Consider the following 12909-nt stretch of genomic DNA (forward strand, 5'->3'; position numbering starts at 1 on the left):
GTAAGTATCAGGAGAACATGATGCCATAGGAGGTATCTCGAATTCTGAATACTTACCAATATGTAACTTTGGCTTTGGCGAAATTAAAGGTAAGTATCAGGAGAACATGATGCCATAGGAGGTATTTCGGATTGTCAATACTTACCAATATGTAACTTCGGAATTTGCCGAAATTGAAGGTAAGTACCAGGAGAACATGATGCCATAGGAGGTATCTCGAATTCTCAATACTTACCAATATGTAACTTTGGCTTTGGCGAAATTAAAGGTAAGTATCAGGAGAACATGATGCCATAGGAGGTATCTCGAATTCTGAATACTTACCAATATGTAACTTTGGCTTTGTCGAAATTAAAGGTAAGTATCAGGAGAACATGATGCCATAGGAGGTATTTCGGATTGTCAATACTTACCAATATGTAACTTCGGAATTTGCCGAAATTAAAGGTAAGTATCAGGAGAACATGATGCCATAGGCGGTATTTCGGATTGTCAATACATACCAATATGTAACTTTGGCTTTGGCGAAATTAAAGGTAAGTATCAGGAGAACATGATGCCATAGGAGGTATTTCGGATTGTCAATACTTACCAATATCTAACCTCGGAATTTGCCGAAATTGAAGGTAAGTACCAGGAGAACATGATGCCATAGGAGGTATATCGAATTCTCAATACTTACCAATATGTAACTTTGGCTTTGGCGAAATCAAGGGTAAGTATCAGGAGAACATGATGCCATAGGAGGTATCTCGAATTCTCAATACTTACCAATATGTAACTTTGGCTTTGTCGAAATTAAAGGTAAGTATCAGGAGAACATGATGCCATAGGAGGTATTTCGGATTGTCAATACATACCAATATGTAACTTTGGCTTTGGCGAAATTAAAGGTAAGTATCAGGAGAACATGATGCCATAGGAGGTATTTCGGATTGTCAATACTTACCAATATCTAACCTCGGAATTTGCCGAAATTGAAGGTAAGTACCAGGAGAACATGATGCCATAGGAGGTATCTCGAATTCCCAATACTTACGTATATATACCTTTGGCTTTGTCGAAATTAAAGGTAAGTATCAGGAGAACATGATGCCATAGGAGGTATTTCGGACTGTCAATACTTACCAATATGTACCTTCGGAATTTTCAGAAAATGAAGGTAAGTATCAGGAGAACATAATACCATAGGAGGTATCTCGAATTTTCAATACTTACCAATATGAAACTTCGGAATTTGCCGAAATTGAAGGTAAGTATTAGGAGAACATGATGCCATAGGAGGTATATCGAATTCTCAATACTTACCAATATGTAACTTTGGCTTTGGCGAAATTAAGGGTAAGTATCAGGAGAACATGATGCCATAGGAGGTATCTCGAATTCTCAATACTTACCAATATGTAACATTGGCTTTGGGGAAATTAAAGGTAAGTATCAGGAGAACATGATGCCATAGGAGGTATATCGGATTGTCAATACTTACCAATATCTAACCCCGGAATTTGCCGAAATTGAAGGTAAGTACCAGGAGAACATGATGCCATAGGAGGTATCTCGAATTCCCAATACTTACGAATATGTAACTTTGGCTTTGGCGAAATTAAAGGTAAGTATCAGGAGAATATGATGCCATAGGAGGTATTTCGGATTGGCAATACTTACCAATATGTAACTTCGGAATTTGCCGAAATTGAAGGTAAGTACCAGGAGAACATGATGCCATAGGAGGTAATTCGGATTCTGAATACTTACCAATATGTAACTTTGGCTTCGGCGAAATTAAAGGTAAGTATCAGGAGAACATGATGCCATAGGAGGTATTTCGGATTGTCAATACTTACCAATATGTAACTTTGGCTTTGGCGAAATTAAAGGTAAGTATCAGGAGAACATGATGCCATAGGAGGTATTTGGGATTGTCAATACTTACCAATATCTAACTTCGGAATTTGCCGAAATTGAAGGTAAGTGCCAGGAGAACATGATGCCATAGGAGGTATCTCGAATTTTCAATACTTACCAATATGTAACTTCGGAATTTGCCGAAATTGAAGGTAAGTATCAGGAGAACATAATACCATAAGAGGTATCTCGAATTCTCAATACTTACCAATATGTAACTTTGGCTTTGGCGAAATTAAAGGTAAGTATCAGGAGAACATGATGTCATAGGAGGTATCTCGGATTTTCAATACTTACCAATATGTAACTTCGGAATTTGCCGAAATGGAAGGTAAGTATCAGGAGAACATAATACCATAGGAGGTATCTCGAATTTTCAATACTTACCAATATGTAACTTCGGAATTTGCCGAAATTGAAGGTAAGTACCAGGAGAACATGATGCCATAGGAGGTATCTCGAATTCTCAATACTTACCAATTTGTAACTTTGGCTTTGGCGACATTAAAGGTAAGTATCAGGAGAACATGATGCCATAGGAGGTATCTCGAATTCTGAATACTTACCAATATGTAACTTTGGCTTTGGCGAAATTAAAGGTAAGTATCAGGAGAACATGATGCCATAGGAGGTATTTCGGATTGTCAATACTTACCAATATGTCACTTCGGAATTTGCCGAAATTGAAGGTAAGTACCAGGAGAACATGATGCCATAGGAGGTATCTCGAATTCTCAATACTTACCAATATGTAACTTTGGCTTTGGCGAAATTAAAGGTAAGTATCAGGAGAACATGATGCCATAGGAGGTATTTCGGATTGTCAATACTTACCAATATGTAACTTCGGAATTTGCCGAAATTAAAGGTAAGTATCAGGAGAACATGATGCCATAGGCGGTATTTCGGATTGTCAATACATACCAATATGTAACTTTGGCTTTGGCGAAATTAAAGGTAAGTATCAGGAGAACATGATGGCATAGGAGGTATTTCGGATTGTCAATACTTACCAATATCTAACCTCGGAATTTGCCGAAATTGAAGGTAAGTACCAGGAGAACATGATGCCATAGGAGGTATCTCGAATTTTCAATACTTACCAATATGTAACTTCGGAATTTGCCGAAATTGAAGGTAAGTATCAGGAGAACATGATGCCATAGGAGGTATTTGGGATTGTCAATACTTACCAATATCTAACTTCGGAATTTGCCGAAATTGAAGGTATGTACCAGGAGAACATGATGCCATAGGAGGTATCTCGAATTTTCAATACTTACCAATATGTAACTTCGGAATTTGCCGAAATTGAAGGTAAGTATCAGGAGAACATAATACCATAGGAGGTATCTCGAATTCTCAATACTGACCAATATGTAACTTTGGCTTTGGCGAAATTAAAGGTAAGTATCAGGAGAACATGATGCCATAGGAGGTATCTCGGATTGTCAATACTTACCAGTATGTAACTTTGGCTTTGGCGAAATTAAAGGTAAGTATCAGGAGAACATGATGCCATAGGAGGTATCTCGAATTCTCAATACTTACCAATATGTAACTTTGGCTTTGTCGAAATTAAAGGTAAGTATCAGGAGAACATGATGCCATAGGAGGTATTTCGGATTGTCAATACTTACCAATATGTAACTTCGGAATTTGCCGAAATTGAAGGTAAGGACCAGGAGAACATGATGCCATAGGAGGTATCTCGGATTGTCAATACTTACCAGTATGTAACTTTGGCTTTGGCGAAATTAAAGGTAAGTATCAGGAGAACATGATGCCATAGGAGGTATTTCGGATTGTCAATACTTACCAATATGTAACTTCGGAATTTGCCGAAATTGAAGGTAAGTACCAGGAGAACATGATGCCATAGGAGGTATCTCGAATTCTCAATACTTACCAATATGTAACTTTGGCTTTGTCGAAATTGAAGGTAAGTATGAGGAGAACATGATGCCATAGGAGGTATTTCGGATTGTCAATACTTACCAATATGTGACTTTGGCTTTGGCGAAATTAAAGGTAAGTATCAGGAGAACATGATGCCATAGGAGGTATTTGGGATTGTCAATACTTACCAATATCTAACTTCGGAATTTGCCGAAATTGAAGGTAAGGACCAGGAGAACATGATGCCATAGGAGGTATCTCGGATTGTCAATACTTACCAGTATGTAACTTTGGCTTTGGCGAAATTAAAGGTAAGTATCAGGAGAACATGATGCCATAGGAGGTATTTCGGATTGTCAATACTTACCAATATCTAACTTCGGAATTTGCCGAAATTGAAGGTAAGTACCAGGAGAACATAATGCCATAGGAGGTATCTCGAATTTTCAATACTTACCAATATGTAACTTCGGAATTTGCCGAAATTGAAGGTAGGTATCAGGAGAACATAATACCATAGGAGGTATCTCGAATTCTCAATACTTACCAATATGTAACTTTGGCTTTGGCGAAATTAAAGGTAAGTATCAGGAGAACATGATGTCATAGGAGGTATCTCGGATTTTCAATACCTACCAATATGTAACTTCGGAATTTGCCGAAATTGAAGGTAAGTATCAGGAGAACATAATACCATAGGAGGTATCTCGAATTCTCAATACTTACCAATATGTAACTTTGGCTTTGGCGAAATTAAAGGTAAGTATCAGGAGAACATAATACCATAGGAGGTATCTCGAATTCTCAATACTTTCCAATATGTAACTTTGGCTTTGGCGAAATTAAGGGTAAGTGTCTGGAGAACATTATGTCATAGGAGGTATCTCGGATTGTCAATACTTACCAGTATGTAACTTTGGCTTTGGCGAAATTAAAGGTAAGTATCAGGAGAACATGATGCCATAGGAGGTATTTCGGATTGTCAATACTTACCAATATGTAACTTCGGAATTTTCCGAAAATGAAGATAAGTATTAGGAGTACATAATACCATAGGCGGTATCTCGAATTCTCAATACTTACCAATATGTAACTTCGGAATTTGCCGAAGTTGAAGGTACGTATTAGGAGAACAGAATACCATAGTAGGTATCTCGAATTCTCAATACTTACCTATATGTAACTTCGGCGTTTGGCGAAATTAAAGGTATTTATTAGGAGAACGTAGTACCAAGTATGGTGCCCGGGGTTCTTAATTCTTTTTAATTGATAATTTTACCTTTCGGCCGAGATAGACAGAAATGCGTAGAGAGCTTAATGTAATAATTCGGATGTCAAAGTTTTTGGATGGAAGTAGGTGAACGATTTATGAAGGTGGTCTTATTAATGAGTATACACATTGGCGTTGTGACGGTAACCTTTATTTTTTGTGCATTTGTTAGAACTACGTCATACAAATGTTTTGCACAATGTTGTGTATAATATAAATATAAAGTATGGTAATTTCAGGATAAATTTTAAATTTAGGGCTGACGGACTGAGAAACACCAGGAATTGCAGGTTTCGAAATTTCTGAAGTATTATTAGAGGACGACAGTCATGCACGATAGTTATGCCGTTTTGTTTCGTCCACCATAGGTAGAACTGATATCAGATGTTAAATGATCATTATTGTTGCCATGTGCTGGAATGAAATGCCTTAGTGAAGTCATAAATTAGAAAAATGGCGGTACTTCATGCAATGCAGTGAAATATCATGCATGGCGGTTCGTCTGGTACCTGCTTACACTTTGGGAAAGAAGAATAGTAATTGTAGTAACGATGTATACTTTATATATTTACACGCTCTATTGTTTCAATTGAAGAGCTTATAACAAAAACGACCGTTGTGAATTTTTGTATTTTTTAGGAAAGCGAAAATGTATACTATTGCATTTTTAATTTTTATTCAATTAAATAATATTCCTTTTAACAAGCTATTTATCATGAAAATGGAGAATATAACATGGAAAATGTACCATTGTGGTACTTATCCATATTTTTGTGTCTTTAAATTAAAAGTATTAGTAAAGAAATAATTTTGTACAAAAGTTGAAAATTCCTTTTGATTTAAGTTTACTTATTAACATGTGAAATTTAAAATGTATTACATTTCTTACAAAAATTGCTTTTAAAAATGATTTTAATTCGAAGGATTAGAAACATAGGATGAATATCCTATGTTGTAAATCTCATTTTTTTATCTAAACTGTTACAATTTACTCAATCTACTCAATCAGTCTATACCGATTACCGATGGTTACCTATGTAATCACCGAATGAAGAAATCAAGAGAAAATGGATCTAATTAATATTTCTAATTGTTACACTTGTGTGCCATTCTTTTTTAAGTCTTTGACTTACTACAATGACCTACTTATTATAGATAGAAGATTTTTGTAAAGGGAGATCGATAGAATATTGATTTCATCTATCACTCTGTGGGTCTTCAATACAGCAACCCCTTTACAGTGCGACCTGGATTGGTTGTGTCTGAACTAATGTCTGCGTATTTTGTTTAGATGTAAGAATAGATAGGTATTCAGCATTAAGTTATTCATTTTCTCGATCGCCTATATATTTACATAAGGTGCAACCATTTTCCGTCGAAACATATTTAAAATGTGCTATATTTTAAAAGATATGATGAAATTTCATAGTGTGGAATCCAAATATTCTCTTAACTCCTGCCTGCTGTCAGATGTGAACTGCAAATTGCAAGATCCCGCCTAACCTCACAGAAGATACCTAATTACATTCTTTATTCATTATACAAACTTTTGTGAACTTTGTGTAATTAGCGAGAGTGTAACCGTGGTTCTAACCCCCCCCCCCCCGTCGCAAAGCTACCAAAGTGTATTATTCTATAGAGTGGCGCCGTGGTAAGCTGAGATTCCTCATCCTACGATAGACGGCGTTGAGGTAGGAATTCCTCAAATCATACAAGCTGGTGATCTGCTGACCTGGTGACCTGATGACGCAAATGCACGTTACATGAAGGCCTCCTATTGGCTGATTTCCTTCAGCTGCCATCTGCGATTAAAAGAAAATGACAAGTTTCTTCTCAACATCTTGTGAATCGTTTTCGATTATTTTTTATAGAAATTCGGTTTTTTTATAGTAATTACCTCAATGCTTTGGTTTGTTTGTTTGTAAACATTAATTGAATATCCGTCGGTAAAATAGGGTTTCGATATATTGGAAATACTGGATGATTGTGGAAAAAATTGTATATCTTTGTATGTACATATGTAGTACATGATTAAAATTATCGTTAACATGGAAATACGATTTCAGAATTTATATTCATTTGTAAGTGAATGGTTCGACGCTAGATGGAGGGATTTAACCGTTTACGTTCTCGAGGCGAAAAATACTCGAAATTCGCTGCTTATAATTAGCGGGAAAAATGGTCGTTGATATGCGGTTAAGTTGAAATAAGCCTCGTAACTTCCATCAAGAACTGCCAATCTCCAGCAACTCGATAAAATGCATTTACAGTTTCTTATTGAGGAGTACTATTAAAATATCCTAAAGTCTTTTAGCAATTGCTCATTTCTCCTTTCAACGGTAATCACTTTTAGCAAACTTACCAATTAAAAAAAGAAACAGAAGAAAATAAGAAACAGCAGCCATCTATGATTAATAATTTTAGCTTTCATAGTAACCTTAAAATAAGTCTGATGACAAGTAACGTTAACCTTCAAATCGCTATTTATACTACTTCAATATTTTCCGACGTTATTGAACGCACTGTCAGTCACAAGTACCGAATTTTAATATTATTTAAAAATATCATCGTTCTTAGCATTCTCGTATTGTATAGTTTCTCAAAGACACACGGGTTAGGATAACATTTTTTTAAACGTTTTAATCATGTATGTGCATTACAGTATCGCTCAAAAATTTTGAAACACCCTTCATTATTCGAACAAAACAAGCTTTTTTATATATACAATTGTTTTATTGGAAATATTATATTTATGCCATATATATATCAAAATAGTATTACATAGACATGATCTAGGATTAACAGTGGAATTATACTAAAAATATTTTTGAGAAAAAATTATTATTTGTTATTGATTATTGAATGTGTTTCTTTATATTGTGATTTGAATATTTGAAATGTATTGTGATTTGTAATGTGGCTGTAGAATTCAATTTTGGCGGTCAATTCGGTAATTATTTTAAGCTAAATATTATCGAAATTGTGTTATAGTAGTAAGAAAAAATGAGGATTCTTTTCAAACGAAAATATCTTTATAAATTTGAATTTTTCTGGAAAAAAAAAAGAATTGTGTTCTTACTTTTATTTTTAATTATTATAAAATACAGTTTTATTATCACAGTAAAGTAATATTTTTCGTAACACATTTATTTACAACACTTCATGTACTTTGAATTTGAGATCATAATATATTCAAAATTTTTAAGCGACAACATACATGATTTCTTTTGAAGCATGTCACACCAATGACGCGAATTTTAAAACTACAGGAATTTTGTAACAAATTCCGAAACTTAATTAGTTTTTAGAACACCGAAGTGTTTTTGAGCGTATAATACGAGCTATCCACTCGTTCCAAGTTTCCAACGAAATGACAAAACTTCGGGATAGTAGCGAAGTATCAGATGCAATCTCACTGAGTTGAAAAAATACTTTTTACACATCTTCCTCTTAAATTTCTTCTGCTCGTTTACTCGCTATTTAGGTTTCCAAAATTTCAGTAAATACGAACTTACATGACGCACACTTTATTAATGTTAATTAGTAGGTAAACTGTCTTGTAATAAGGCTGCTTAATTTCGGTTTTTATCTGTATTATCTATACGATGGGCCAAAAGTCGCTTTCTCATTTGTACTAGTAATGAGTACTAGGGTTGATAGCAAGTGATGTGTAACTTACTTAATGAATGTGATTTACTATATTTTTAAAAAGGAAAATCTAATTAAAGTAGTAAATAATCTAATTTAAGTTCGAAAGTGACCTGTGGCCCACTCAACATATTTCCTTTTCTCGAGTTATCTTCATTTCCATTCAGTCTTACTTCTAATAAAATAGGTCCCGACCATAAATTAATGAATTAACATTAGAAGCGTTTCCCTTACAGTCTAAGATATTTTGAAACTATAATCAGTAACAACCGTACTGCGGTTCACTATACATTTTTATATCACGATGTCTTTATTTAAATTACAAAATGCTAAAAAATTTCAGACTTCTTAAAATCTATAAGCAAAAAGATCATTAAAGGAACTTTCGAGATAATTATAAAATTTTTGTATCTATCAGATATACCGCAATCTCCACAGGATTAACGAAAGAGAGAAAAAGAAGGAAATTCTAATAAAAAGAATATGACTAACGTTCAGCCAGTAGCTCTTGTCCCCTTTTTCGAAAACCTCTCTCGAAACGTCACATTTTTATCTCACTGTGCCTTTCTCGCTTCTAAAAATAACCAGCGTCACCGAATTGTTTTCTACAGGCCGCAGCCTCTTCCTTCCTTTGAAAGTGTGATCTAGAAAACAACCCTTTCACTCTGCGGCGAACAATAACGCCGATCGAGGCCCCGTATAGAAGCGACGCGAATTGCCACGATACAATTGCGCCACTCTCTTCCACCAACCTACCCTTTGATTTCACTTGGAGTAAATCGAATGCTCGTGTCCTTTCTTTCGAATCGATCCGTTGCCGCTGGCATGCGTTTATGTGATTGCACTTGTTGGCAAACGACTCGCTATGATCTCCCGCGACAATCGTCATCCCTGAATAAGCAAGACACTGCGTGGGAGGCCCTGTCTAGGTAGCTGTTAGAATAGTATCGCTGGACACTATTGCAAAACACATCTGTCATTTCTTTCATGGCTCTCGACTCAGTGGGGCAACGATCATTAACTTCCGGATGCTAGCTCAAGAAGCGACTCGGTCGTGACTGAAATACTTCGTAATTCTTAGAAATAACTCGTTTTTCAATAATATTGCGTTAAAATAACATAGTTTTTATAGTTAAGGTAAGACGGTAGACTACTAGACTCCAAAAATCGACTGTTATATTGTTATAGTTTTGAAAAGTTCGTTATTTTCTATGTAAAATGTATTCTGTCTTTTTTTTTTTTAATTTGTTCATTATACTACACGAGCTGACAAAGACGAAGTTTCAAAAAAAAATTTGTTCGTTTTTTTTTTGTAGATTCTCAATTTTTTATGTAATTGTAGGTGGGTGTCATTTATTCTCAATAAAATTGTGACTGTTCTATTATAAATAGTTGATTTCAAAAAGTATATCTAAAGAAGTGAAAAAATAGCATTGGCCGGAATAGGAATTAAAATTGTCTATCGTCTACCCGTAAGTGCTTTTTGTTTTTTTTTTTTTGTTTGTATTGGGAAGTTTCCTTTTTTGAAGCTTGCATAAGTATGTCCGATCGATATGAATGGGTGAACTATAGCGAGGTACTTCGGACCTAATTTCTTTTTGGGAGGAAAGGGATGAATATTGAGATTGAAAAACTATTCCGAATATTATGCATCATCGTGACGGCTCTTTTAGATGGTTTTCGGGGAAGATTTAAATTTCCTGCAATAAGAATTTCTCTACTTTCGAATTCTCTTTGTAGAAATTATTTTTCCTCGTTTTTGTCTCAGAAATGAGGACTCTGCCTTTTCGGAGTGGAATCTCTTTTGTTGAGGAATTTTACCGTAGGTCACTCATACTGAATAGGTATTATATCTGACGAGCACGTCGAAATCTGTTTGAAGTATCCGTTTTACCAATATTTATAAACGTCACAAATTTTACTGTTCAGAAAGTGACACTTCTGTTTACCTTCTTAATTTTTCAGTGATCTCTGTGTCAAATTTAACGCATTCAGAATCCACTAAAAATGACCACTGAAAATTCGAGAAAATGATACAGGTCTCCTAAAATGATTAAAAATCTCAGCTAAAAGATAACGTAGAAAATATATCACTAACAAAATTTGTACATTCTTTTGTCAGAAATTCAAGAAGAATCTACTGAAAATATCTTAAAAAATCATTATTAAAATTGTCTTGACTCACATAAGTGTCACAAAACAGTGAACGTGTTAATATTGAATTGGTTTTCAGTAACATTTCAAATCCAACAATACTTTTCGTCATCTCTACCTTTTGCATAGTCCATACTCAGATTTCACGAAATTCCTGGAATTTCGACGCGTCCCATACGGCCCTGCAAAACGTAGCGCCCGTTTCAAAACGCCTCGACGCCCGGCACCAGTCTAGCTCAGTCAGTTGGCGTCGCGACGCCGCCGCCAGAGGTTTCAGAGAGGCATGTGCAATACTACCCTCCTCCTGACACCAGCAGAAAGAGAGAGGTACAACTATTCAAAGAGCCTTTCAACCAACAAATCAGTGCACAACAACTCAAGAACCAAACGCCACAAAACTACGTTCCAAATAGTGTAACATCCATTGCGGAAAAGCTCTCTGCATGAGCAAGAAAGTCCTCACGCACAAATATTCCTACAAAAGGGACTCGAGTTCCCATCGAATCCTTCGAAGTCAGTTGTTAATGTGATGGTTGCCCCAGTGTCGCGAGTTATCGAAGCTTCGTTTGCCCGTCGAATCTCGAAGATGATCGTCCTGCTGTGAGGAAGCGGTGGTTTAGACGTGGACGATGCAGAAGACCGAGCAGGTCACGAGTGACGTGATCCCTTTCTCGATCAGAATCACATGACGAACGAGGCCCGCGGTTCCTTCGATCCAGACGCGAAGGAATAGGGATGAGAATTTGGTAACGTCCATGAAGGGTTTAATGGAACTGTTCTGCGTGTGACAGGGGAAGGGACAGAGTCACTGCGGGACACGTCGCGTCGCACAGCGTTTCACCGATGACCCCTCGTGAGATCAATCGAATCAGACTGTAATCAGAATTGTAATGGTCGTAATTAATCGTCGGCAGGGCTGATCGACAGTGGACACTCTCCAAGAATCTAGCAGCAAGATGAAACGCGAAGAATCTCAACTGGAATTATGGTAACGACTTGGTAATCTATGAATTAATTATTGAAAGTACGAAAAGAACGCACTGAAGAAGAGTCTGGCTAGTCAGGTGTAGCGAGGTTCACCAATCGATTTCAGAAAACTTTTCAGTGGAAACGGAGAAGCAAGTCCTCTAGGAGCACCCAGTTGTATCGTTAAGGGAAAAACCGAGACTTTATTTATGAGTGACTCTGAAACAGGAAGTTTTTGAGAGATTTTATTTTATGATCGAACTTGGAATTCGAGCAGACCTGAAATGTCCACGGTTCTATGGCACTTTCGTCTAGCTTAATTATTGCGTTCCTTATATTCCCTTCGGGATACTTAATTTTCATCACTGACGTTCACGGGCCTCCCGCCACTCAGAATATTCAAATACCTGCCGCCTAAATCTGTCTAGACGTTCGCGGACAGTTGCTCTATTTATCGCTAAGATGAATCCGAGGTCGTTCAACTGGCAGATGTCACGGGAATAATTTTAGAGGGATCCGAAATCGGAAATCTTGGGAACAAGTTCGAGATCGTGAGATCGAACGATCAATATCAGTAATCCACTCGCGATCCTCTGGTACACGTGATTTCTTCTTCAGGAACGATCCAGTTGTCTTTTCATTTCACTTTATTCTCAGTGCATTAAGTTACAGCGCCAGAAGACACTGTTTTCTTACCTTCCACAGTGCAGGAGACATTCGATTCCCATTTGAATAAGGACTTCCGTCAGGAGGATCAATTTTTGGACAGAATACCAATTTGCTGTCGCGCGACAGCGGGATGATAAATTGAGCACAGTTTGAGAGGAGCACGGAACACATTGGAATATCCCGCTACAAATCCGTGAAGCGTGACCGATTGCTTGACGACCCGGTTCCCGTGACAAACTCCGCGTGGGATTTTAGTTAGGATCCGCCAAACTGCTCGCCTATGCCATCTATTTATATGTATTCGCAAAATCGACTGGATCGGGCCGTCGAAACAAGGAAGCGAACAGGGGATCCTCTCGAGCCACAGTTCCGCTGGAAGCACAAAGATATACACGCAA

General features: G+C 36.7%; 1 long non-coding RNA gene across 1 annotated transcript; it reads right to left on the reverse strand.

The window, feature by feature from the left end:
• Positions 1-6578: 6578 nt before the first annotated feature.
• LOC143183323 (uncharacterized) lies at positions 6579-12728 on the reverse strand. Its single transcript, XR_013002582.1, has 4 exons — positions 12539-12728; positions 6788-6876; positions 6657-6707; positions 6579-6591 (listed from the first exon to the last, which is right to left on the reverse strand). It is a non-coding gene; the product is annotated as an uncharacterized LOC143183323 (long non-coding RNA).
• Positions 12729-12909: the final 181 nt, after the last annotated feature.

Source organism: Calliopsis andreniformis, chromosome 9 (genome assembly GCF_051401765.1).
Source record: "Calliopsis andreniformis isolate RMS-2024a chromosome 9, iyCalAndr_principal, whole genome shotgun sequence".
NCBI lineage: Eukaryota > Metazoa > Arthropoda > Insecta > Hymenoptera > Andrenidae > Calliopsis > Calliopsis andreniformis.